Genomic DNA, 25,896 nt, shown 5'->3' with positions numbered 1-25,896 from the left:
ATTTCCAGAACAAGAAAGTCTACAGAGACAGAAAGCAGGCCTAGGGCTAGGGCTTTGGAGACAAATGGGGAGTGACTGCTAATGGAAATGAGGTTTCATTCTGGGGTGATGAAAATGTTTTAAAATTGACTATGGTGTGCTACCTGGGTAGCTCAGTCGGTTAAGGGTCTGCCTTCAGCTCGGGTCATGATCTCGGGGTCCTTAGATGGAGCCCTGCACTGGGCTCCCTGCTCAGCAGGGAGTCTGCTTGTCCCTCTCCTCCTTCCCCCCACCAACTTTGTGCTCTCTCTCACTCACTCTCAAATAAATAAACAGACTTTAAAGAAATTTTTTAAATAAATAAATGAAATAGATTGTGGTGACAGAAACCCAATTTTGTGAATATGTTAAGAATTAGCAAATTGTGCATGAAAAATGGGTAAAGTAAGTGGTATGTGGATTATTTCTCAATAAAGCTGATAAAAACACAGATATGGATATGGATGTGTGTTAAGTGTCCTAAAGACACAAGAGGGAAGGCAAAAATTACTAAATTGAATGAAACAGCCAAGAATGGAGGAAAACCTTCAGAATTTGATTCCAAGTACTCAATACGCTGATTTTCATGACAAGCTGAACCATCACCAATTTTTAAAAAACCAACAGAGTAGACCCCTGGCCATATCAAAAGGCCCATCTTGCATGAACAACCCTGGGTCTTGCATTTGGCAATACAAAGGAACCCAAACCACCACGGCGTTCAGTTATGTGCTTACTTGGGGAGATGACCGTACACACAGAGGGACGAGACAACCAAGCAAAGGCCCTTTGCTATGACCTGAGGGCCTTCGACAGACAGGACTTACTGCTCCTGTGACTTCTGCCCCCAGGGCCTCCCCATAGGACCTCTCAAATAACATGATTTCATCTCCTGGTCCTTGGGAAGCTCTTCCCGCCATAGACCAGACAGGTCTACCTGAAATGGGAACTTCTAAAAAGGATCAGGAAAGGTGTGGCGTTACAGAGAGTCGAAGAAAGGAAGCAGGGACACATTCTTGCTTCCATTTTGAAGCAAAATCTATCACCCTATGCCAAAACCCCAGGATTTAACTCAGCACAAAATCAGAATGTTCCCACTCTTCAATCCTCCTTAAAGAGGGTCCACGGGCGTTTCCATTGCGATTCTCCACATCGGGCTCCCAACTCGGAGCCGTATAACCGATCCTCTTCCCTGACCCTCGAGCCTGACCCCATTTCCCATCCCTACAGGATCAACTCTACAGAAGGCAATTGTGGAGACGAATTGTTGGTCCTTAAAATGAAAATAGTGAATTGTCCCACACAGAAAAGAACGTCCACCGTTTAAAGAACGTCAAAATTAAATCTCTCTGGAGAGGCCCTGTGCACATACTAAACCAACAAAAATAAGCTAGAATGACAAAATCACGTGCTGGTCAAACCATGGGAAAATCGGCATGCCCCACACCTCGCTGGAACCCCCCAGGGTTGTATATAGGTTTGGTACCTCTGGAAAGCAACACTGTGATACACAACAAGAACCCTAAAACTGTCGTTACCTTTGAATGTAATCATTTCACTTTGGAGAGTCTACACCGTGGGATTCAAACAAACATATAATTTGAGCAGAAATTAATATCAGAATTCCAGATGGCGGCAAATAACTGAAAATAACCAAAACACCTTACACTAGGGAGAGCACGAAGTCAATAACAGCAAATAGGTGAAATGTGATTTTAACCGCCTCAAATAAAAATGTGAATTAGGTTCACCCACGGAAAGGCGCATACCCAGTAAGTTACAAGTGAAAAGCAGAATGAAGAACCGAATAGAAATGACTAACGGTATATGTGTAAATACAACAAAAGGATCAAAAATCTGTTCGGTAGTTATCTAAAGGTAGCTTAATAACTACCTCATTTAGCTCTCTGTGATGTAGAGCTGCTTAAGTTCGGCATTTTGAAAAAAGGTGTGTACATACAAAGTGGCAGGCAGGCACAGGTGCAGTCTTGGGAATTTTTTCAATTTTGTTAATTTCAAGATATGGAACTTCATTCTCAGAAGAGCACCCAGCCTCCCAGCATCAGAATCAACCCTCCTCATCTCTACATTGACCCTAGTGAAGGGGAAAGCCTGCCCACACAGCTAAGAGAATTCAGCCCAGGCAAGAAGTCATCCAGACTTGTGTCCACACAGCTAGTCCTGGCGTGTGGGTTTTATTTCCTCTGTACTTGAGTTTCAGCCCAAATTCAACAAGTCTCAGATAATTTTCCTGATGCCAGATTTATATGTATCATGATGATATTTCCTTGATGAGCTAAGACACTCTTCTTCTAATAACTCACAATGCTTTAAAATATTATTTCCTTGATTCATACAAATTAAACTGGGAGGGAGATCTGGAACTTGTTTTAAACGCTGGTACCCCTACTCAGGAGTCAAAATGGTAGAGGGGGATGTGTAGCAAAGCTCTGTTTTTATTCAGATGGATGGGTAATTGTGATACACACAGTTGGGACTAAGGGCCAGTGGAACTAATGACGGAGCAGAGCTTGCCAGGTGCGGTCTATGGACCATATGCTTCAAATTATCAGCTGCTTAATAAAATGCAGATTCCTAGACCCTATCCCCGTCCAGAAAGAGCATCTCTTACAGCATGGCCTGGAAAACTGCATGGCTAGCCAGCAACTCCAGGTGATTTTTATGTCAGTAAAGATTCCCTAATAGTGCAAGACTATGAGAGAGTATTAGTTCATTCATTCATTCATAAAATCCAGAGCACAAAAGTGCCAGGCTCTTTGCCAAGTGCTAGGGATTAAAGTCCAAGATGATCCTATAGCTGCTCCTGGAGGCTCAGCCCAGTGGGTGGGAGGTAGGAGGACAGATGGACAATTGAATAAATAATTATAATACAACATGATGAGTATCACAATAAAAAAATATGACCATGCCCTGTGAGCAAAGAGCAGGGGGTTATTAATTCAGCCTAGGAACGCTTAGAAAGCTTCTGGAATAAGAGGACTGTCGAGCCCAGGTGCCCAGTGGCTTACTTAGTTGGTTGATTTCGGTTCAAATCATGATTTCAGGGTTGTGAGATTGAGTCCATGGGAGTTCGAGAGCCCCAAGACTCACTCTCTCCCTCTCCCTCTGTCCCCCTAATAAAAAGAGGACTTTCGAGGCATACTTGGGGGGAGAAAAAAAAAAAAAAAAGAAAGTAGGAACAGACCTGATGGAAAAAAGCAGTTTGATTGTTTCCTTTTACCATTTCATGACATCTAAGTATTAGGTTTCCATACTCCTACTTCAAGTATTTTAACTATCAGTCTGTCCTGTTTGTTTACAATAAATGTAGCCATTTGCCAGCTGTTGGAGTTCAAGTGGATTCCTTAACCAGGCTGAGTCTTAGTTTCATTGCATGTGAAATGAAGGGGCTGGGCTATCGGATCTCCTGGGCACCTTTCCAGCTGGAACTGGCAAAGAGGATCCAGAATCTCCAAGTGGAACACTTAGCACCATGATCTACACCAGCAGCTGTGCTAGGAAACTACATCGTCCCGGATGGCTTCTCGCTGGCTTTCATCCCTAAAAGAAAATTCTTTCACTACATGCTGGACGGCCAGCAGCCACAATGGCTGGAAGAATTTTAAAACTGATTCAAGAAAAAAACCAAGTAAGTATTCAAAGGGGCTTAGGGTTTTCCCAAATGCAACGTTTTAAACAATAGTGAAAGGGATGAAATGGAGAAAAGCAAAATTGTAATTTGCTCTTAGTAACTAACAACTGGCTCCGTAACTACAAAACACTCAACAAATACAAGGGTAAAGTAGGGAGCTAGTAAGAAATGCTCATTACAGACACCTGTGGGTGGCACACACATGTATGTGGCCACAGGCACATGGTGTCATTAAACCCTGCAAAATAACCATTGTTCGGAACTAGCAACAGTTTGCGCCAAGTAAGCAATGAAAGAATGTTATTCCCCAAACTTCCTGAATTGTAACATTAGGGCAGTATAATAGCGTAACAACCACAATAAAGATGTTTAAATGTATGTAGAAAAAGTAGCGCTGAATGATGTAAATAAGCCAGTTTGGATCACAGAGCACGGCATGGGTCAAGTCTGAAAACACACGAGTGAGCAGTTCCTGGAGCTGACCACATCGAAAGGAGGGAAGGTGGGGTGCCTGGATAGATCATTTGGTTGGTTTGGTGTCTGACTCTCGATTTCGTGGGATCCAGCGCTGCATTGGGCTCCACACTCCGCTTGGCTTGGGGTCTGCTTGCCCTTCTCCCTCTGCTCCTCACCATATCCCCAAGATAAATAAATAAAATCTTTTTTAAAAAATGATCTAAGGGGCCACCTAGGTGGCTCAGTCATTGGGCATCTGCCTTCGGCTCAGGTCATGATCCCAGGGTCCTGGGATCAAGCCCCGTATTGGGCTCCCTGCTCTGCTAGAAGTCTGCTTCTCCCTTTCCCACTCCCCCTGCTGTGTTCCCTCTCTCTGTCAAATAAATAAATAAACTGTTTTTAAAAAAGTGATCTAAGGCTTTTCTGAAAGGCATCCTCAGATACTCCTAGTACAACCCACCTTTATATTTAAAAAAAAAATTTTTTTTAAAGTAATCTTTATACCCAACATGGGGCTGGAACTCACAACCCCAAGATCAAGAGTTGCATGCTCTGCTGATCGAGCCACTCAGGGGGCCCTAAAGTGCACCTTTAAATTTAAAAGGCTACAAAATGAATAGCTGCTGCAAATTATATATATTCTATGTCTAATATATATATTGTCATATACATATATAACTCCGTCCTTACATATACATACACGTTTTGAGCACTGGAGTCTGGAACATATTCCTCAGAAGTTCGTTAGCCTAGGGTTTCGTAATAGATATTTCAGGTTTCAAATTGGCTCATACTTTCCGTCTCTTCTCATAAACAGACATGCCCTCAGTGCACAACTTCTATAAAGATGATTCAACAGGTGGAAACATGACTACAAAGAGAAGTTTGCACTTATTAACAAGCTGCAGGACTTATATGTTTCTTCCTCACAGGGAGTCCCAAATTCCTTTCACTTGGAAAATTCCTCTGAATAGGAAGAATGTTTATTCGGTGACTGAAGCGTTTGAGCGTTCCCGCAGGAAGCCTAGAGAAGAGTGAGCCAACGTGTTCAGGGTCTCACTGACCTGAGGCATTACTGTCTCCCAGCCTGTATATATTATCAGAAAAACATGACATGGGGCGCCTGGGTGGCTCAGTGGGTTAAGCCGCTGCCTTCGGCTCAGGTTATGATCTCAGGGTCCTGGGATCGAGCCCCGCATAGGGCTCTCGGCTCAGCAGGGAGTTTGCTTCCCTCTCTCTCTCTGCCTGCCTGTCTGCCTACTTGTGATCTCTCTCTGTCAAATAAATAAAATCTTTAAAAAGGGATAAAAAAGAGAAAGAAAAGAAAAACATGACATAAGTTAGTTTCTCTCCTGACACAGTCATGTCCTACTGATGAGGCAGAATAATCACCTAAAAGTACACCCATAGCGCGCCTGGGTGGCTTAGTTGCTTAAGCTACTGCCTTCAGCTCGGGTCATGATCCTGGAGCCCTGGATTGAGTCCTGCAGCAGGCTCCCTGCTCAGCAGGGAGTCTGCTTCTCCCTCTGCCTGCCCCTCCCCGCCCCCTGTGCTTTCTCTCTCTCTCAAATAAAGAAAATCTTTTAAAAATAAGTAAGTGCATAAAAGTACACCTATAAGTACTAATTTTTTAAAGATTATTTATTTGAGAGAGAGAGAGGGAGTAGGGGCAGGAGAAGAGGAGAAGCCAATCTCCCCCCACCACCCCATTGAGAAGAGTCTCGATCCCAGGACCTTGAGATCAGGACCTGAGCCGAAGGCAGACGCTTAACTGACTGAGCCACCCAGGCGCCCCATATTTGTACTTGTTTAAAGCAGGGGGGGAAAAAAGATGCCTCCAAAAAAGTGTCCTGACACATAAAGAAACAGATCTAACATATGTAAATTAAAGTCCCCAAAGAGGAGGAGAGACCAAACAGGAGCAGAAGTGAGATTTAAAGAAATAGTGTTGACAAAGACCCAGATTCATAAGGTACCACGAACTCCTGTCAGAATCAATACAGGGAAAATCAAACTTAGTCACCTCATAGTAAAACTGACAAAAATCAAGGCAAAATTTTAAATGTTCCTGAAAAAATCTTGAAACCCCAAAACAAATGCAATGACATCGTTAGAATTTTCTACCTGGTGAAAATATCTTTCATTAAGAAGGATAAATAACGACTTCACCAGATGAACAAAAACTGAGAGAATGTATTACCAGGAGAGCTGGACTAAAAGAAAGAGTAAAGAACTCTTTAGACAGAAGGAAAGCAGAAAAGTGTTCCAGATGGAGGCACAAAAGTGTTGACAGCAATCAAATGCATCAAAAGGATAAATGTGTGAGTAAATCCAAGCAGCAATGACAGTACAAAGTAATGACCATAATGTAGATTCAAAATATACACTATTTGTATGGCTGGCTCAGTTGCAACTCTTGATCTCAGGGTTATAAGTTCAAGCCCTGTGTTGGGTACAGAGAGCACTTTATTTCTTTAAGATTTTATTTATGTATTTGACAGAGAAAGAGGGATAGAGAGAGAGAGAGAGAGAGAGAGCAAGCATGTGCACAAGCAGGAGGAACAGGAGAGAGAGAAGCAGACTCCCCACTGAGCAGGGAGCCCGATGCAGGGCTCTGTCCCAGGACCCTGGGATCATGACCTGAGCTCAAGGCAGAGGCTTAACCAACTGAGCCAACCAGGAGTCCCTAGAGATCACTTTAAAAAATTAAAAATCTTAAAAAATTTAAAAACTAAGACCCAAGATATACATAGTACCAAAATCCATGTCAATGATAACACAAAAGGTGGGAAGGGTACAAGGAGTTCATATCTTCTAAAGTTCCTGTATTGTCTGCGAAATGGTAAAGTATTACTTATAGAATTCTAGTAAGTATGTATTCTAATCTCTCTGGGAACAAGAGACAAGTTGAAAAATAGGGGAAAAACACAGTAGAAATATACATTTAAACTCAAATAAAAACATGAACATAAGACCTGAAACCATAAAACTTTCAGAAGAAAATATAGGCAGTAAGCTCCTTGAAATAGGTCTTGGCAATGATTTTTAAAATCTAACACCAAAAGCAAAGGAACAAAAGCAAAAACAAATAAATAGGACTACATTAAAGTAAGAACTTTCTGCACAGCAAAGGAAACCATCAAGAAAATGAAAAGCCAATCCACTGAGTGGAAGAAAATATTTGCAAATCATGTATCTGGTAAGAGGCCAATATCAAAAATATATTAAAAAATTCATACAACTCAATAGCAAAAAGCCAGTCTGATTTAAAAATGGGCAGAAGACCTGAAATGACACTTCTCCAAAGAAGATATACAGAAGATAGATATTTTTCCAAAGAAGATGTCCTTTCCAAAGGAAGTACATGAAAAAACTGTTCAAAATCATTAATCATCAGGGTAATACAAATCAGAAGCACAAGAAGCTACCACCTCACACCTGTCTGAATAGCTAGCATCAAAAGGCAAGAAATAATAAGGGTTGGTGAGGATGTGGGAAGAGGGAGCCCCCAGGCACTATAGGTTGGAATGTAGATTAGTGTAGCCACTTGGAAAACAGTATGGAGCTTCTTCAAAAAAAAAGTAAAAATAGAATTACCATATGATCCAGCAATTCCATTTCTGGGTATTTATCCAAAAAATACAAAAACACTAACATGAAAAGATACAGACACCCTCGTGTTCTCTGCAGGATTCTTTATAAACGTCAAGACATGGAGACAACCTAAGTGTCCGTCAATGGATGAATGGATAAATAAATTGTATATACATACACAATGGAGGGAGTATAGCTCAGTGGTAGAGCATTTGACTGCATACACAATGGAGTATTATTCAGCCATAAAAAAGAATAAAATCTTGGGGCACCTGGGTGGCTAAGTCAGATGGGCATCTGACTCTTGATTTTGGCCCAGGTTGTGGTCTCAGGGTCGTGGACTGAGCCCCGCATGGAGCTCTGTGCTCAGCACAGAGTCTGCTTGGGATTTTCTCTCTTTCTCTCCCTCTGTCTGCCACCCCCCCAAAATAAATAAATAAATTATTTTTAAAAAGTAAAAGAAAGAATGACATCTTCCCTCTTGCAACGACATGTACAGACCTTGAGGACATTATGATAAGTGAAATAAATCTGACAGGGAAAGACAAATACTGTATGATATCTCTTACATATGAAATCTACAACAAAACCGGAAACAAGCTCATAGATACAGACTCAGATTAGTGCTTGCCAAAAGGCACGGGAGAAATGAATGAAGGGGTTCAAAAGGTGAAAAAAAAGGGCTAGGCAATCTGCCAAAATATAAACCTTTCTGTTGAAAAGGGGCATCTGCTTTAGAATTTTATCTAGGATTCATCTTGCTCATTTCTGAAAACCAGGAAAAAAATAGAAAACTACAATGATTTATAACTCACTGAGACTTTTACATATAATGATCTCATTCCTTAGAATGACCCAGGGAAATAGGTAGAATGGTTTAGCATCATGTTTGAGATAAGTTATCTCAGTCTTAGGAAGGAAAGAGTGCAGGGAGAAAAACAAACTCAAACATGTCAGTGATTATATTAACTGTAGTTAGAGTAAATTCACCAATTACAAGACAAAGATCATCAGATTACATAAAAAACTTTATGCTACTTACAAGAGACACATATATTTTTCTTTTTTTAACAGATTTATGGAGGCATAACCGACATGCAATATACTGCATATATTTAGAGTGGATAATTTATAAGTTTGACACAAACTACACCCATGAAACCGTCACTGCAATCACAAAACTTCCTCCTGCCACTTCTTAATCTCTCTTCTTCCCCCAACGCATTGCTCCCCTGGTAACCACTCATTTGTCTTCTATCAGTATAGATAAGTTTGTATTCTTTAGAATTTTACATAAATAGAATCATACAATAGATCTCCTTTTTTCTGGCTTCTTTCCCTAACTATTTTGAGATCTATGTTGTAGCATCTCTCACTAGTTCATTTCCTTTCATTATAGACGATTTCCACTGTGTGGATATATGACCATTTGTTTATCTGTTCACCTGCTAATGGACATTTGAGTTTTCTCCAGTTTTTAGCTATTACAAATAAAGCTGCTATTAACATTCATGGTCAAGCCTTTTTAGGGACATCGTCTTTTATTTGTCTTGGGTAAATGCCTAGATAAACTCCTTACAAAGTGGTGGGAAAAAATCAGGCAAAAATAGCCAAAAGAAATCTGATGTAACTACAATAATATGGCAAAAAGGACTTTAAAGCAACAACTGTGACAAAAGGTAAAGAGGAAATTTTGAATGATCAAAAGTCAGTTCAGCAGAAAGATGTAGCAATCTTAAATGTGTATGCACCAAGTAATAAAGGCTCAAAACATATATAGCAAGAACTGCAGAAGAGGAGAAACATCAAATACATAATTTTAGTGAAAGAATTCTGCATACTTCCTTTGGTAAGTGAAAGAACATGCAAAGCAAAAAATCAGAGATATGTAAGATTTGAAGATGATAAACAAACTTGATCTATTTCACTTATACAGAAAATCTACACTTAATGACAGAGTCACATTCTTCCTGTGCCATTTATCAGAAGTAACCATATACTGAACCAAAAATCAAGTCTCAACAAATTTCAAAGTTCAGAAATCACATAGAACAGGTAGTCTCACACCAGAGTAGAATTAAACTCAGAGTCAAAAAAAATACTAGCTTTCTAAATATTTGCTAATTTTTGCAGATGGAATAATATTAAACCTCTCCTTTGTGTTTATACACATAGGCTGATTAAATGAATTTTTAAAAACTAGTTATAAACCAAAAAGGAAAAAAAGAAAAATTATACATAATATCTAGATCTGGTTGTAAACTATTCTATTTTTATTTTGAGTATGTAATATTTTTTGTACTTTTAAATATAAAAAAGAACATTATGAAATGTCTCCCTCTCACTTTTGTCTTCCAGTTACGCAAGCTCCTTCCCCATAGACGATCTACATAATAGTGTCTTGTGGATATTACTGTACATATGCAGTCTAGATGCAAATACATATATACATATTCTTTCCCCAATACTGTACACAAATGGGAACACAACAGTTGTTCCTTTTTTTAATGAAGGAGTATTACATTGTATGAATTTACCACAATCTATTTAACTGACTTAACTTGACAACATTCCCATGTTGTCTCCAACTTTTTGCCAGCACAAATAACGTTCAGTAAATTACACATTTGCTAATTCACACATTTATAAGTATAGCTGTGGAATAAGGTTTTAGAAGTAGAATTCCGGGGCCAAAGGATTTGCATACTTGTTCTTCATACTATTTTATCAATTAACACTTTAGCAGTATAAGAGAATGAACAACATGTTTGCATCAAATTTAAGGAGTTCATGAGCCAGCTGGCTATTCTGCTTATTGTACTTATAATTGTCCTGTAGCGTCAAGATCTGTTTATCTGATAAACAAAACTAAGGTCTTCAATGACGAGCTCTTTTCTTCCCTTTACGGGCAGGAAGCTGCTATCTAAAAATTAATCCCTTCCTTTACAGGGCAACTATAAAACTCAGGACAGTGTGGTTACCTTCTGTCAGCCTGAAGATTTGGTTCTGACATTCTGGGTTTGTGGTCCCCAAGAGGACTCCCAGCGGCAGTCAAGTTGGCGAAAGGATAAGCAGGTCTGGGGCAGAAATGATAGGTCCAGGTTGCAGATGTAGATTTGGCTAAGCCTGAGTTTACAGCTGTTGGTCCAATAGAGGTAAGAGATCTTCCTCTCTCCACCCACGGTTTCTCACCTGTCTCCTTAGCAACCCACCCATCAACAAGGCTGTAAGTGATGCCTGCAATGGTACAGAGTTTGTGGTCTTGGAGGAAGCAGCCTCCAAGCTCCAAATGAGCCTTTGGTTCATTTGCTCTCTAGCAAGGCTGCTAGAGAGCAAATGAACCAAACTTTCCAAGCCCAATGGTCATTGGTATGTTTGGGCTTGGACTGCTCCTCGATGAGTCTAATTTCTGAGGAAAACCCAAGGAATAAGAGCTCTCAGGAAGCTGGTCAAAGAAGAACCTCTTCCAAGCAGAGTCTGAACCACAGAAGAATTTGGGGAATGAAATCTTACCAGACTCATGAAATAAAAGTAGGCATGTTTCTAGATGTTGATAATGTTACCAATTATTAGGATTGTGGAACGTAGGCATGGCTTCTTAGTGAGAACATAAAATTACGCCAATTTGGATCCAGTGCTTGCTCTAGGCCTGGTTCTGCGCTGACCACGGGATGTGGACCTTCCCACCGAATTCCCTCAGCAACGCTGTGAATGGAGTTTGTCTTCCCCCATCGGACAAGTACAAAACTCAGGGCAGGAAATGTCTGGAGTCAGGATTTGAAACCAATGCTATCCAACTCCAGAGACTGGGCTCTTAGACACTATGATTATATAAGCTTTTTTTAAAAAAATATTTTTAAGTCTAAATACACAATTTAAAATTACATAGAAGGAAAACCACTAGCAGGAAATGCTGTTCACAAGTATGTTAGAGAGACAAGAATAATCTTTTCTTCTATTCTCTTCTGTTTTTCCGTATAGTTTGTGCTGTGGCTGCCCTAATTTTGTGACAGAAACTATGTACACGCGCGCACACACACACACACACATTTTAAAGCTACAATGTCGTCAGCTTTCTAAATAACATAAATTCTTCTGCTGAGACACAGGAATGGGCCTGAACATCTTAAGAGTCTCTTGAGGGCTCTTTTATTATTTTGTTCCTTCGTCTCCTGGAATTCCTAAATAAAACTGTGTTCTCAGGAGACTTCGAGCCCTTATGTTCCCCTCCTGATCCACCTGAATTCCATTAAACTCAACAAACACTGTTGGGTGCCATTACTTCAAAGCACCTCGTTTCTCCATTCTGACTTGCGATTTATCCAGATCATTGGTCCTGGGCTTGGCCAGATCCTTGGCCGCTGAGAGGTCACACACTCTTTTTCCATCCAAGACCATAGAATAAGGCTATTTGTTTTCGGATACACGGCCAAGGCAGTGAACTGGCAGCTTGTCTGTGTCTTAGTGAAGTTCTTTCAGTAAGACCCCCAGAAACTTGTGGGCTCTACCCCCGAAGGTGACTACAGCTGTGAAGTACAAAAATGCCTTTTACTCTGAGTTTGAAATGGGACGATTTTAACCCCCTCCTTTCTTGTCGGTTTCCCCTTCCTTAAATTGTGGAATTTACTGGGATGACTGAGAAAGATGTTGTTTGCTCTCGAACCCAGCCTCAGCTTGAGGGGGACAAACATACTAAGCAGAGACCAGTAAGATCGGCTGTATCTTCCTATTCTTTCTATATTGCAACTGTTCTCAAAGTGTGGTCCCCAGACCAGCGACATCAGCATCTCCCGGTAATTTGTTAGAAAAGCAAATGCTTGGGCCCCACCCCAGACCTACTGAGGCCTAAACTCAGGGGTGGGGGCGCAACCTTCTGTGTTTTAACAAGGCCTCCAAGTGAGTCTGAGGTACTCTCAAGCCTGAGAACTGCTTCTCTGACGTGAACCAAGAACCTGCAGCTCCACCTGCCATCCTGCCCTTGCTTTCTACTCACCCACCTTCAGACTTTGGACTCCGCCATCTGACCACCTCCCTTAGCCTAACGAACCCTGCCTACCCAGTTAAGCTGAAAATCAAGATTCTAACAGACATCCATTGACCAACGTTTATATTTCCTCCTCAGATTTAGCCAAAATATGCCATTTTATACAAATAAATGCACCCCAAAATAACCAAATCCCCAAACCCAAACTACCTCTATTTTTCCCTCAAAATTTATTTAATCATACCTATTTTTAAAGATTTTATTTATTTATTTATTTATTTGAGGAGAGAGCGAGCGGGTATACGGGGGGAGGGGCAGAGGGAGAAGGAGAGAGAGACTCTTCAAGCAGACTCTGCACTGAGTGTGGAGCTCATTGTGGGGCTTGATTCCAGGACCCTGAGATTGTGACCCAAGTGGAACCAAGAGTAAGATGCTTACCTGACTAAGCAAGTCACCCAGGTGCCCCTCAACATTTATTATAGATTGGGGGATGCGAACCGTGCTTCTTACACTAGAGAAACCGCATTGTTCCTAAGTCAGGAAGCTACTAATGGCTAACTATTGCTCACTTGAGGAAAGAGCTCTTTAGGGGTTCCCGGGTAGCTCAGTCGTTAAGCGTCTGCCTGTGGCTCAGGCCATGATCCCAGGGTCCTGGGATCGAGCCCAACATCGGGCTCCCTGCTCAGCGGGGAGTTGGCTTCTCCCTCTCCCACTCCCCATGCTGGTGTTCCCTCTCTCACTCTCTCTCTCTCTCTCTGTCAAATAAATAAATAAAATGTTTTTCCAAAAAAAAAAAAAAAAAGAAAGAAAGAAAAGAAAAAAGAAAAAGAAAACAAAAAGAGCTCTTTAGTGGGGGAGGAGGAAGACCGGTCCATAAGGGCCAATGTTCTGGAGAGCAGATCTGGAAAGTTGTAGAATGAAGAGAATTTCTTAGGAAGACTAGGAAGGAAAGGGGAGACAAAAGCCCAGACTTCTGACCTTGATTTCTTCTTTCAACAATTATTAAGCACCCATCTTGTCAAGGTTTCACAGTGAGAACAGCAGACAAAGGTCCCCTGCCCTTAAGAGAAGCATATATGCAAATGGGCCCTGCTGCCTGGGCTTCTGTATTTTGTAAGAAGTGTCCTTATTCTAAACCAAGCATTCCACTAGCCAGTGAGCTTTCAGCTCAGGGTCCTGCTGTTTCATGACTGCAGGCATCTGAGGCAAGAGAACATTTTGGTGCCTTCACTGGAGGCAGGAGATAGCCAAAACGAGGGAGAATTGTTCAAAAAAGAAAATGGGACCAGACCCCACCTCAACTAACATATTCAGCTAAGAGCAAAGGAAACCTCCCCGAGGCTTCTGAAATGTACATCCTTATATGTTCTGAATATTATACACATTCGGTAAAGCCACACTCGCCCTCACACGGCTCTCCCACGGGATCAGTAATCGCCCCATTTTCCAGAAAAGGGAAGGGAAGCAGAGAAGACCTGAGGGCCTGGAGCCAGTTCTGAGGCCTGTGTAGCCTCTGACCTAAGGAGCCCCGTGTCCTCTCGCAGGGGTCTTCCTGGGCTGGGTGGGCACATTCCCACCCGCTCAGCTGGAACACTCGTCCTCTGCCAGCACTTGTCAGGAGGCCCCCATGTTCTTTATCTTTTCTGTTAATAGTCCTTCCCGCTGGTCTCAGAAAGAGCCTCGTTCTTGTTTCCATCCACTACAGGCCATAAAAATCCTGATGCTGTATCCTTGATATCATCTCTACCCAGTTATATAAATAAGTTCCTTTGCTCCTCCCTTACAAAAGGGTTCGTCATGTGGGGCCACTGGGTGGCCCAGACAGTTAAGAGTCTGCCTTCCGCTCAGGTCGTGATCCCGGAGTCCCGGGATCGAGCCCCACATCGGGCTCTTGGCTCATCAGGGAGCCTGCTTCTCCCTTTCCCTCTGCCCCCCACTTTTGTGCTCTCTCTCTTTTTCTCAATCTCTCTCAAATAAACAAATAAAATCTTATTTAAAAAAGAATGTATCTTACTGTTGATTTTGTGGTTCCTATTAAACTAAATTCCTATGCAGTTACGTAAATATTAAACACACAAGAAAACAGCTTTACTTCTCACCATCCACAAGCGAATAACGTAAAGCTTTAACTTTCTCCAGTTCCTGAATACTCCATGTTTTACAAAAATTTGCATTTGAACACAATTCAAAATGTTGGCCACACCTCCTTTCCTCATGCCTCAGTGTGGAGTTATGATCCCTGAGGGTGTTCAAATCCCTTTGCACCAGGTGACTTGGCACTGAGCCCACTGAGGTGACGTTAATACACAGTAATTAACATGAATGAGATTTTAGAAACGAAAAACCTAAAACTGATTTCTGAACTGAAGCTATTGCACATCAGGGGTGCAAAGCCGACCCACACAACTCTTCCCTGTCACATCGATTTCGGTCAAGCCCAAGGTCTTCTCCACAAGAAGACGGGGAACGTGTCTCCAGCTTTGCTAGTATCTTATTTTGGCATAAATTTAGAACTTTGCAAAGGCCCACCTTCTCTGCCCAGAGCCTCACTGCCTGGGAAGTGAGCAAGACAAGGGCACAGTACTCAGGGAGGGGAAGGGACAAGTCAGAAAACACTCCGTGAGGCTGAACCACTGCCTAAACTAACAAGCAAAGATGAGATGAGAACTCGGTTCTCTTAAGGCCCAAGAAAGTCCATGGCGGTCTTTGCTCCTATAGAAAGTTGCATTAAGTACAATCGTTAAGTCAGAAGAAATCCGTGCATTATGACTTCAAGGTGTCAGGAATCCCTGACCTATGCTTGTAATTCCCACCCCTCTAAAGCATAAAGGAAGTGTTTCACTGGGCTGAATGGTTAGTCACTTGAGAGAATAACCCAGAAACGAAATTGGCCGTGGTGTCAGGTCACTGTTCATGTCCCCCTGCTTCCGCTAACTGCGTACAGGAACTCTGAGGAAATGAAGCCCAGACCATCCCACGGGGACCTCAGGGGCTGAGGAAGATAATGATTTCCAAAGCGCAGTGATGAGAATGCAGGTCGGGTCCTTCGCCAGGAGAGACAGAGAGTAAAGAAGGTAAAGCCGGGTTTTCACGGGTAGTCCCAGACAAATACACCTTTGAATCAAACCCTTGTGCCCAGGACAGAACAAAGCACTTAGCGCCTTTGAATGCCCTGGGATCAACTTGGCCCCTTTCCGAGTTTTCCTTAGACCAGGAAATGACAAGTCAGTTTAAATGCATGTGGGTTATGCATAAAAGTTAACAATAAAGCCTGTCCTCATTTAACAAGGAAATCTATATGAGAATTTCTTTTAATAAGCAAATCTAAGGGGTGCCTGGGTGGCTCAGTGGGTTAAGCCTCTGCTTAAGAGGCTTAAGCCTCTGCTTAAGACCTGAGATCAGGTCATGATCTCAGGGTCCTGGGATCGAGCCCCTCATTGGGCTCTCTGCTCAGCAGGGAGCCTGCCTCCCCCTCCCTCTCTGCCTGCCTCTCTGCCTACTTGCGATCTCTCTCTGTCAAATAAATAAATTTAAAAAATCTTTAAAAAAATCCTATTAATAAGCAAATCTAATAAGAAATTATCTTCAATGTCTTCATGCTAACTTACACAGTAATCATTTTCCAACAAGGGATAAGCTCGGCTCAAATCCATCTTCATCACCTAAATTGTACGATCTTAGGCAAATCAGTTAGTTGATTTGGGGGGGTGGGGTGGGCACCGGTGCGGAAACACACAGACAGGAGGCTGTAGACAGAAGGAGTCAAGGAGTAGAAGCTAAAAGTGAGAGGAGACCATGAGATGGAAAGACGGCAGCAGGGCGAGCAGATGAGGAAGGCAGAGCAGGTAGAGAAAAGAAGAAAAGGAGACCCCGAGTCCCAAATCCATCAGGGTTTAGTAACTGCCCTTTGCAGATTATAGGAACTTAGCCCATATTTGGCCCCATAGCTGGGTGCCTTGCACAGTGAGCAACCTGCATGGCCTTACATGGAGGCTTCGGGCCCATGTCTACTTTTGGCAGGGATTGGCACTAATCTTGGCAAACCTGAGATCCCAGACCTGTGTGCAGATGTGAGGGACTGTTGAGCTCCAGAGAGAGCCGCAGAATATGTCTAGTGCTACTGGAAATTTGGATTTTCATGTGAAACCTGCAGTTTGTAAATGCTGGCGGGGGAGAGAGAGAGAGAGAGACAGAGAGAGAGAAAAAAGAATTGCCCTTAGATTTGCAGACTCAGTGTGCTGGGTAAGCAGTCTCCTGTTCTCCTTACCTTGTGGTGTATCCTTTAAATAATCCACTATGAACAGAGGTAACCTGACAGTGTCTGTAACCCTTACAACCTGGAAAAGCCCGCTGCCGTAACCAATATTACTCACCTAGTACATATTTACTGTCTGACAGGGACTGTATTAATTGGCCCATTTAATCCTCACAACAACCCCAAGAAGTAGGTATTATTACCTGTGCTTTTCAAATCCAGAACGGTTATGTAACTTGCACCAGAAAGTTGCTATAGGAGTTAAACTTCTGGCATTTTCCCTTTCTGGCAGCTTAGCAGTGGCAAACTTAACGCGTGAAAGCTTTCCGAAGAAGGATATTAAACTTTATCCTGACTACTGAAAGGAACAGGCTTTGGCTTGTTTTTGAGACTTTGAACTCAGCTCCAACACCACGAATCCTTCCAGGGGTAAGAAGCCTTGGAATATATTCCAAACATTCAAATACCCATACGAGCAACGGGCAACGGATTTAAGAGCAATTAGGGAAGGGAGAGTTTCCACCAAATACCATTTTCTTCTTGTATGTACAGTTTGTCCCTTTATGTTTCACCAAGGAACAAATCCCAAGCACAATAAAAGGGGAGCTCTTCGAAGTCCAAAACCTGTTCATGCACCAAATATTTGTTCGGGATGTGGGATGGGGAAGGCAGAAAAGGCACCCAGAACAGAAATTTTTATTTCAGTTTTGATTCCAGCATCATATCCTGTCTTGGCCAGCACCCTCCTTTCCCTGACTCCTTGCTTCTTCCTAGAAACCAGCTCAATTCAGTCCCATCTGAAAAGAAAACTTCATCGTCAAGCTCCTCTCTCCCCTTGCCCTGACCGCCAAGCCTCCACTTCCTCTCTGCTCCCTTGCCCTGCCCCGAGGAGGCGTCCACCCTCGCCCCTCTGCAGAAGCTATCCTTGATCTAGCCACTGATGACCTTTCCCTGGGCAACCAGTGATTTCTTTCCTGTCCTGTTCTTTTTTTTTAAAGATTTTATTTATTTATTTGACAGAGAGAGATCACAAGCAGGCAGAGAGGCAGGCAGAGAGAGAGAGGAGGAAGCAGGCTCCCCGCTGAGCAGAGAGCCCGATGCGGGACTCGATCCCAGGACCCCGAGATCATGACCTGAGCCGAAGGCAGCGGCTTAACCCACTGAGCCACCCAGGCGCCCTCTTTCCTGTCCTGTTCTAACTTGACCTTTCTTTGCATCAGATACTAGTGACCTTCTCCTTCTTCATGAAACCCCTCCCTGGGATTATACACATCCTGCCAACTCTTTTAGCCAACTGTCCTCGATTTTGCGGTTGTTTTTTTTTTTTTTTAATTGGTTTTCTTCCCCTTGGGGTCCTTTAAATGTTGTTTATTCCCCAATGGTGGTACTGGGATAACTCTGGAAATGAGAGGGAAAGGGTCCCCCAGGTGTGCTCAGTGAATACATCGTATGCCTAAAACATTGAAGAAAAAAAAAAAAAAAAAAAAAAAGGCAGGGGGTGTGGGGAAATCCCAGCAAGGAAAAACCCAATATTACATGGTATTACAGGATCGTGTGATGAGTATGCTGTGAATATTTTCTGCAGAGTACCTATATTATTATAATTGGCCTTTTCTCCAAGGAAATCAGTTTCTTTAATTGTTTCATTCTTTCAAGGGACAATGTCAAAGTTGTTGAGCCCCAAACTGCACAGTTTCATCATTTAGCTTACATGGAAAATTTTTTCCTAAAGAATGCAGAAAGGAATTTCTATAAAGCAATTAATTTATCCTCTTTTGCCCAGCTGAAAGCAGCAACAAATGAGCCTGGGCTGTTTCCTGTCAGTTTAATAATAAACAACTCGGCCCCCTCTTGTCCTCACATCTTGAGCTCCACATGCCCCTCAAGATACGGTAAATGCTTGTCCAAGACACAGGACAACTTACACAGCTGTGTAATCTAAGATCCTTAGAGTGTGGAATCCTGTTGAGAGGTTCCGACGGTCCCAAGACGTGCTTCCTGCTTATACAGCCTGTGGTCTAAAATAAGGGAGGAGCATCTGGGTGGCTCAGTGGGTTAAGCTTCTGCCTTCAGCTCAGGTCATGATCTCAGGGTCCTGGGATCAAGCCTTGCATCGGACTCTCTGCTCAGCAGGGAGCCTGCTTCCTCTTCTCTCTCTCCCTCTCTTTCTCTCTGCCTGCCTCTCTGCCTACTTGTGATCTGTCAAATAAATATATAAAAATTTAAAAATAAATAAAATAGAATAAGGGAGAGGGACTTTGGACCAACAGCAACTTCATGGAGTTTTCAGGATGCTACGAATTGTCTCCATGCTATAATTAAAAGTAACAGCATGTTCTCTGAAAGGCCAAAATTAACAAGGCAGACTCGATACACTCTCACCGACCAGGCACAGAGAAGAAAGGTTTGATATTGTATTTTAAACGTTTTTAAGGAAAATGTACTGAGGCTGTCCAACGGGAGCTGACAACCATCTAAAACATCACTGACTTTTCTCTTGCATTTACCTTTGGAAGGGACAAGCTGTGGTCAGAGGCAGGCTACATGTTGGGTGGAGGCTTGTCTCTGTGCTGCTGTAGAGAGCCTACGGTTGGAGAGAATTCACCACGGCAAATTCAGGATGATGTGAACACTCTGGTGAAGGAAGATCTGTCCCCAAAAGGTCATGCCATAGAGCTAGCTCTGGACTTGAAGGCTTGCCGTTCTTGGCCCCGGCCCAAGATCCTGGGCATCTTCCCCACAGTCCTTTGCCTGGGCCTTCACCCTGTCTTGGGAGCTCTCAGGTAGGAAAGGTAATTACAGCAAAAGAGCAGTTACAAAGACAACCAGGCTTCAAGAGAGAAAGGAGAAGATGGGGCATCGCGTTCCTCCCTGCTCTGTGTAATCCTTCTCCAGTTAAGTCCCCATGCGGTGCCCCTACCCAACTCCAGCACCCAGGCTGAGGTAGCAAGATCAGGCCACAAATGCCCATCTGTTAAGGTGATGATGTCTGTGGAAAGTCCCTACTTTCCACAGTTAGTTCTGCTTCCTCGGACAGCAACCCTGCATTTAGCTCAGTCGAAATGCAGCTAAGTCATGAGTAATAATACTCTGAGTCCATACCAGCCCAAACCAATTCATGTGGAAGAATGCATCAGCCAGCGGCCGGTTTTGAAGGGGGTTGGGGGAAAAGAAAGGTATAGTTAGAACCCTTGGAGACCATGTCTGGATGAGAACCCCAGAACACTCTGGAAATGGGTGGAGCCAAAGAGGGAAGGGAATTGGAAGGTGGAGGGGGTCTAAAGGCAACCTCACTTACGTCCCGATTTTCTCTGGGCTCTGATATTTGAGTCAGATAAAAGAAAAAAAGAGAGAGAGCTCTTCACATAGGTGAATGGTGTTTCTTTTTTTTTTTTTTTTAATTTTATTTATTTATTTGACACAGAGAGAGGGATCACAAGTAGGCAGAGCAGCAGGCAGAGGGGGGGAGGGAGTAGGCTCCCTGCTGAGCAGAGAGCCTGATGTGGAGCTTGATCCCAGGACCCTGAGATCACTACCTGAGCTGAAGGTAGAAGCTTAACCCACCGAGCCACCCAGGCACCCCAGTGGTGTTTCTTTGAAAGGAAGAAATATGATATTGACCAAATAAATCTGGTAAATTAACCAGGCCATATGATGATAGAAAGTTCAGTGTTGGAGACCAAAGAACAGGGCGATGCACTTTAAAAAGTGCATACCCAGGTGGCTCAGTCGGTTAAGAATCTGACTCTTGATTTTGGCTCCGGTCATGATCTCAGGTTCCTGAGACAGAGCCTTGCATTGGACTCTACTCAGCATGAGGTCTGCTTGTCCCTTCTCTCTCTCTCTCTCATAAATACATAAAATCTTTAAAAAATTAAAATTAAAAAAAAAAAAGATGCATACCAAGGAGAATATAGGGGAAAATAACCAAACAACTGAGGAGTCCCTTGGGGGCTCCAGGGACACAAGACCAAGGTAGAGCCTGAGTGTGGATGTACAGAACACCTCAGTGTTGGTGGAACCCAGCAGAAACATCTCAAATGAGGTGTTTCACCACTTGTTACACCAAAATACAGAGAGGTCATCTCCCAACATCCCATTCTCCTACTTTCTGTCTGAAAATCAAGTTTCGTGCATTGTATCACTGAGTTGATTAAGTCTCTGAAGGCAGGGCAGTATTTTTAGGACATCCGTCCTAGTTTTAGTGCTTTTGGGGGCCGGGGGAGTTAGAATTTTTAAGTTTGAGGGGTGCCTGGGTGGCTCAGTGGGTTAAGCCTCGGCCTTCAGCTCAGGTCATGATCTCAGGGTCATGGGATCGAGCCCCACATCGGGCTCTCCGCTCGGCAGGGAGCCTGTTTCCCCCTCTCTCTCTGCCTGCCTCTCTACCTGCTTGTGATCTCTGTCTGTCAGACAAATAAATAAATAAAATCTTTAAAATAAAAAAAGAGTTTTTAAGTTTGAAAATGCATCTCTACTCATAGCTAATTCCAGAGGAAAACTGAGTCAGTGTTGACCACTCTAATAGGAAGATTAGAAAACCAAATCCAGGGCGCCTAGGTGGCTCAGTGGGTTAAGCAGCTGCCTTCGGCTCAGGTCATGATCTCAGGGTCCTGGGATCAAGTCCCGCATCGGGCTCTCTGCCCAGCAGGGAGCCTGCTTCCTTCTTTCTCTGCCTGCCTCTCTGCCTACTTGTGATATCTCTCTGTCAAATAAATAAATAAATAAAATCTTTAAAAAAAAAAAAAAGAAAGAAAACCAACCCCATAAAAGGGTATGTGCGTGGTGATGAAGGGATTCTACCACAATGTTTTCAGATGTGGGAAGGTCACGTCTAGTTGTGTTTAGAGTGGAGACGGTCCATCTCTCTTGAAAGATAATCCGCTCGCCCATCTGAGGCAAAACTAAACATAGGGGCACCTGGGTGGCTCAGTGGGTTAGGGCCTCTGCCTTCAGCTCAGGTCATGATCCCACAGTCCTGGGATCGAGCCCCACATCGGGCTCTCTGCTCCGTGGGGAGCCTGCTTCCTCCTCTCTCTCTCTGCCTGCCTCTCTGCCTACTTGTGATCTCTGTCAAATAAATAAATAAAATATTAAAAAAAAAAACTAAACATATCATGGCATATGGAAAAAACAATCTCAACAAATTCCACGGCCGGGCCACAGTGAGAACTGATGTGGGCAGGCGAGCCAGCTTGCTGGCAGCAAGGACTGGCGATGACAAGAAGCAAGGGGTTAACCACACGGGTCTGGCCTTATCTGGGTTTCCTACACTTGGGTTTCCACCATTGCCTTACCACTCACAACTGCATAACCTGAGCCAGCCTCTGTTTCCAAATCCACACCTTGGGATCAGAAGAACACCCTTCACCCGTGAGCCTATTACGAAAACTATAGAATTAGAACAACATAATTTAATACTAGAAGACATAATTATATGCATATGAATATATAATAATACATATAATTACATGCATGGGAAGGACATAGAAGGTGTCCATAAGTATAAGAATTAATGTTGAGGGTTTTTTAAGATTTTTTTTAAAAAAGGTAGAATTTAATCTTTATTTAAGAATACTGCAACAGAGAAGATTCAACATAGAAATAAGAAACCCACTGAGAGGAGAAGCTCTGTACAGTTTGTACAGTCTAGAACTGGTCAAGTAGATCTTCGTTGTAAAGGTGCTTCAATAACAAACCACACTGAAAAGGAGTTCTTAGCGGAGAAACCGTAAGACAAACTCTGACCAAACAGAGCACACAACAAATCACATTCCGCCTCAGGTGCACAAGCTAAAAACTAAAGGTCCCAGGAGTGCCACCCTCAACTTGGAACGGAGAGCCTTCAGAGGCAGTTTCTGGCACACCCTTCGGATCTCCCTCTTCCTCTACAGAGAAATCCTTCTCAATCAAGGTTAAGGAAGCTTTGTACACTGATTTTTGTGGTTTTGCAGAGCTTGGTCCAAACCTCCGCATTCTTCCATCATTATATTGTCTCCGTGTCACCTAGTTTCTCAGCAGCCCATACAGCTTCATTTTGAGTCTTAATATCTGCCTCGGAGAGAACACCAACAAGGAAGGGGACTAACCTGTGATTCACAGCTTGCTGTGTCTGGTCCTGGTGGCCAGCTGTGGTGTTTGACACTGTCCATGTAGTTTCCTTCTCAACATTGGCTTGACAGTTATCAGACTGGGAAAGGCAGCAAGCCCTCCTGCATCTATTAGCACCTGGGTGTGTTCATCTGTCCCACGGACGGTATTTCCTGTGGCTCTTAAGGCAGGAGTCACAATGGGCAATTCAGTAGCTCCTAGAAGCTTCCCAAACTGGGGCACAACTCCTGTTTTCATAACCATTTCAGACCATTCATTTGGACCATCAGTAAGGTAGGAAATGGCCCAGCAGGGATCTGCTAGTATTTCTGGATCATCGTGATGCGGGAGACCAAGTGAGGTAGAAAGAATCAGCTCAAAGAGCATCTCGGGGGCACAGGAGTCTTGTTACCACAAAGTCTTGAAAGTGTCCGAGTAAGGTTAGGTACCTAACCGTAGGCTAAAGACGACATGTCGGGAACTGCAAGGAGAGCCAATAGTGGGTCAGTTGCACCGTGCTTGATAACCAAGTCTCGAAAGACCAAACCATCACCGGCAGTGCTTCCTAGAGCCCCCACAGCTTGTTCCACGATGTGGGCATGGGACGATGCCAACGGAGGAATGAATGCTGGGAGAGAACCTCCATCTACCGCAGCCTTGGTCGGTTCTGATGTCCCGGAAGCAATGGTAGTGAGAGCTCGAGCAGATTCAAACTGGATGGGACTACAGTCAGTTCTGCCCAAGAAGGACACAAATTTTGGAATCAAACCAGCCCAGATTATGGCATCTATGGGGTGGTGGGGAGGGGGGGCTGTTCTTCCCTAGAAAGCAGTTTCCTAGCAACGTGAGCAGCCTGAGGTGGCTTTCCAATTTGTTGCTATGTTTACCTTTGACAATGTCATCAACAGATCAATTTACAGTGCCCTAGTTGTTGTGGTTTTCCTGCAGCGCTGAGGGAGCGTCATCAGGAAATCAGCTTACGCTTCCCCTTTACAGCATCTGGTCAACCTTCTTCGCTTTCCTCAGCTAAGGAGCTATTCGGCACCACCTCATTTCTGCACTGTCTTTCCCCTTGTTCTTGAATCTGTTAAGCTGAGCAGCTGGTGAATTAACATTCTTGTTGGTCATGGTTATGAGACAAAGGGAGAAGGCTACATGGCCAGCTCAGTCTTCCACAGGAGGTGGTCCAGGGCAGGCCAGAGCGGGTCAGCTGTCCTAAGAACGTCCACCATGGATCACCCCAAGGACAGTGTGGCTAAAGATTTTATGGATTTATTTATTTGAGAGAGAGAGAGTAAGCTAGGGGCAGGGGCAGAGGAAGAGGGAGAAGCAGACTCCCTGCTGGGCAGGGAGCCCGATGTGGGACTCAATCCCCAGACCCTGCAATCATGACCTGAGCCTAAGGCAGACACTTATTAACCAACCGAGCCACCCAGACGGCCCAAGAATCAATGTTTTAAAATAATTGTTAGTGACCACATTGTATCTCTCTTTCCTTCTGGCACAGAGAGAAACACACCACTGGTTTCTCAGTTTCCCCAGTTTATATTAGTCTCCCCCTGTCAATGAAGACACAGTATACAATTGATCCTTCTACTTCTCAGCAAAACAGAATTTTTAAAAAAGTCATAGTCACATTACTATCATTTTTTATTTCTTCTCAAGGAGAGTCTGGCGCCTGGCCTTCACCCTTTCAAGTGGATGGAGTAGGGGAGGACAAAATGCAGTTAGTACTGAAAGGGATGTTAGAGGTCGTCTAAGTATGCAAAGGCTCACTCTGCCCTTCTCTCTTGAGAAGAAGCTGGTATTTGATCTTGCTCAGGAAAAAAAAAAAAAAAAAAAAAAAACCTTAAAAAAAATTTTACCTATCCCTTCCTTAAATATGGAATAAAGACTATGCTAGTTTCTTCATCTCACATGAGAATTCAATTATTTATACCAAATCATTTTCCCTTTCCCAAAAGACAGGAAGAAAGAGGAATAATATTTCTCAACACCAACATGATAAGCAATTTCTACATAATCGCATTTAATACCCCTAACAACACTAGGAAATACAAGAGTATCTTTGATTAGATAAGGAAATTGAGGGCCAAAGAAACTAAGGGACTTGCTCAAAGCTGATCAGGAAGCGGTAAAATGGGCACTAGAACCCAGTCGTGACTCAAACATTCGTCTTCGCTCCAAAGATGACTTGGTGTCTCCAAAGCTCTCACCCTATGTGATCTTCTTCACAGCAACTTAACACCACTCGAAGTTATATTATATGTTGATCTGTGTGTTTGTTATCTATTTCCCTCACTGGAACCTAAGTTCTATGAGGGTAGGTTCTTTCTATATCCTCCAAGGGTAAAACAGTACCTGACACATAGTATGTGCTCAAGTAAATATTTGTCACATGAACAAATGGAGGAATGAATAAATAAGTTGTTGAGTTAATGAATTAGTAAGGGGATATAATAGAGAATTAAATGTCAGATTTTTCTTTAAAGATTTTACTTATTTATTTGAGAGAGAGAGAAGAGGGAGACTGAGTGATGGCGGAGGGGAAGAGAAGGAGAAGCAGGTTCCCTGCCGAGCAGGAAGTCTGACATGGTGCTCAATCCCACGATCATGGCTTGAGCTGAAGGCAGAGGCTTTAAACCACTGAGCCACCCAGGTGACCCCAAATGTCAGGCTCAAACGTAAACAGCATATAACTCTGGCAACAAAAAAGAAAGTGTACATAATATATTATTTTTTCTAGGTGATCTCATACGTTTATATAATTGTATTCTCTTTAAGAACATATGCATTTAACTGTCTCCAGAGGGCTAGTTCATAGCTTCTTTTTTTTTTTAAGATTATTTA

General features: G+C 43.1%; 1 protein-coding gene and 1 pseudogene across 3 annotated transcripts in view; both read right to left on the bottom strand.

The window, feature by feature from the left end:
• Positions 1 to 25,896, bottom strand: part of DOCK8 (dedicator of cytokinesis 8) — a 204,516-nt gene that overhangs the window by 159,971 nt on the left and 18,649 nt on the right. The window contains exon 1 of one of the 3 annotated variants that reach the window (XM_044265951.1): positions 17,163 to 17,242. The exons of the other annotated variants lie outside the window; for them this stretch is intronic. The gene's annotated coding sequence lies outside the window, so the exon portion shown is untranslated. Of the gene's footprint in view, positions 1 to 17,162; positions 17,243 to 25,896 lie in introns of those variants that run through there. 3 annotated transcript variants of the gene reach the window in all.
• On the bottom strand, positions 22,750 to 24,221 carry LOC122917731 (annotated as a pseudogene).

This window comes from Neovison vison, chromosome 9 (genome assembly GCF_020171115.1).
Source record: "Neovison vison isolate M4711 chromosome 9, ASM_NN_V1, whole genome shotgun sequence".
Lineage (NCBI taxonomy): Eukaryota > Metazoa > Chordata > Mammalia > Carnivora > Mustelidae > Neogale > Neogale vison.
This window is presented reverse-complemented; position numbering and strand designations above follow the sequence as displayed.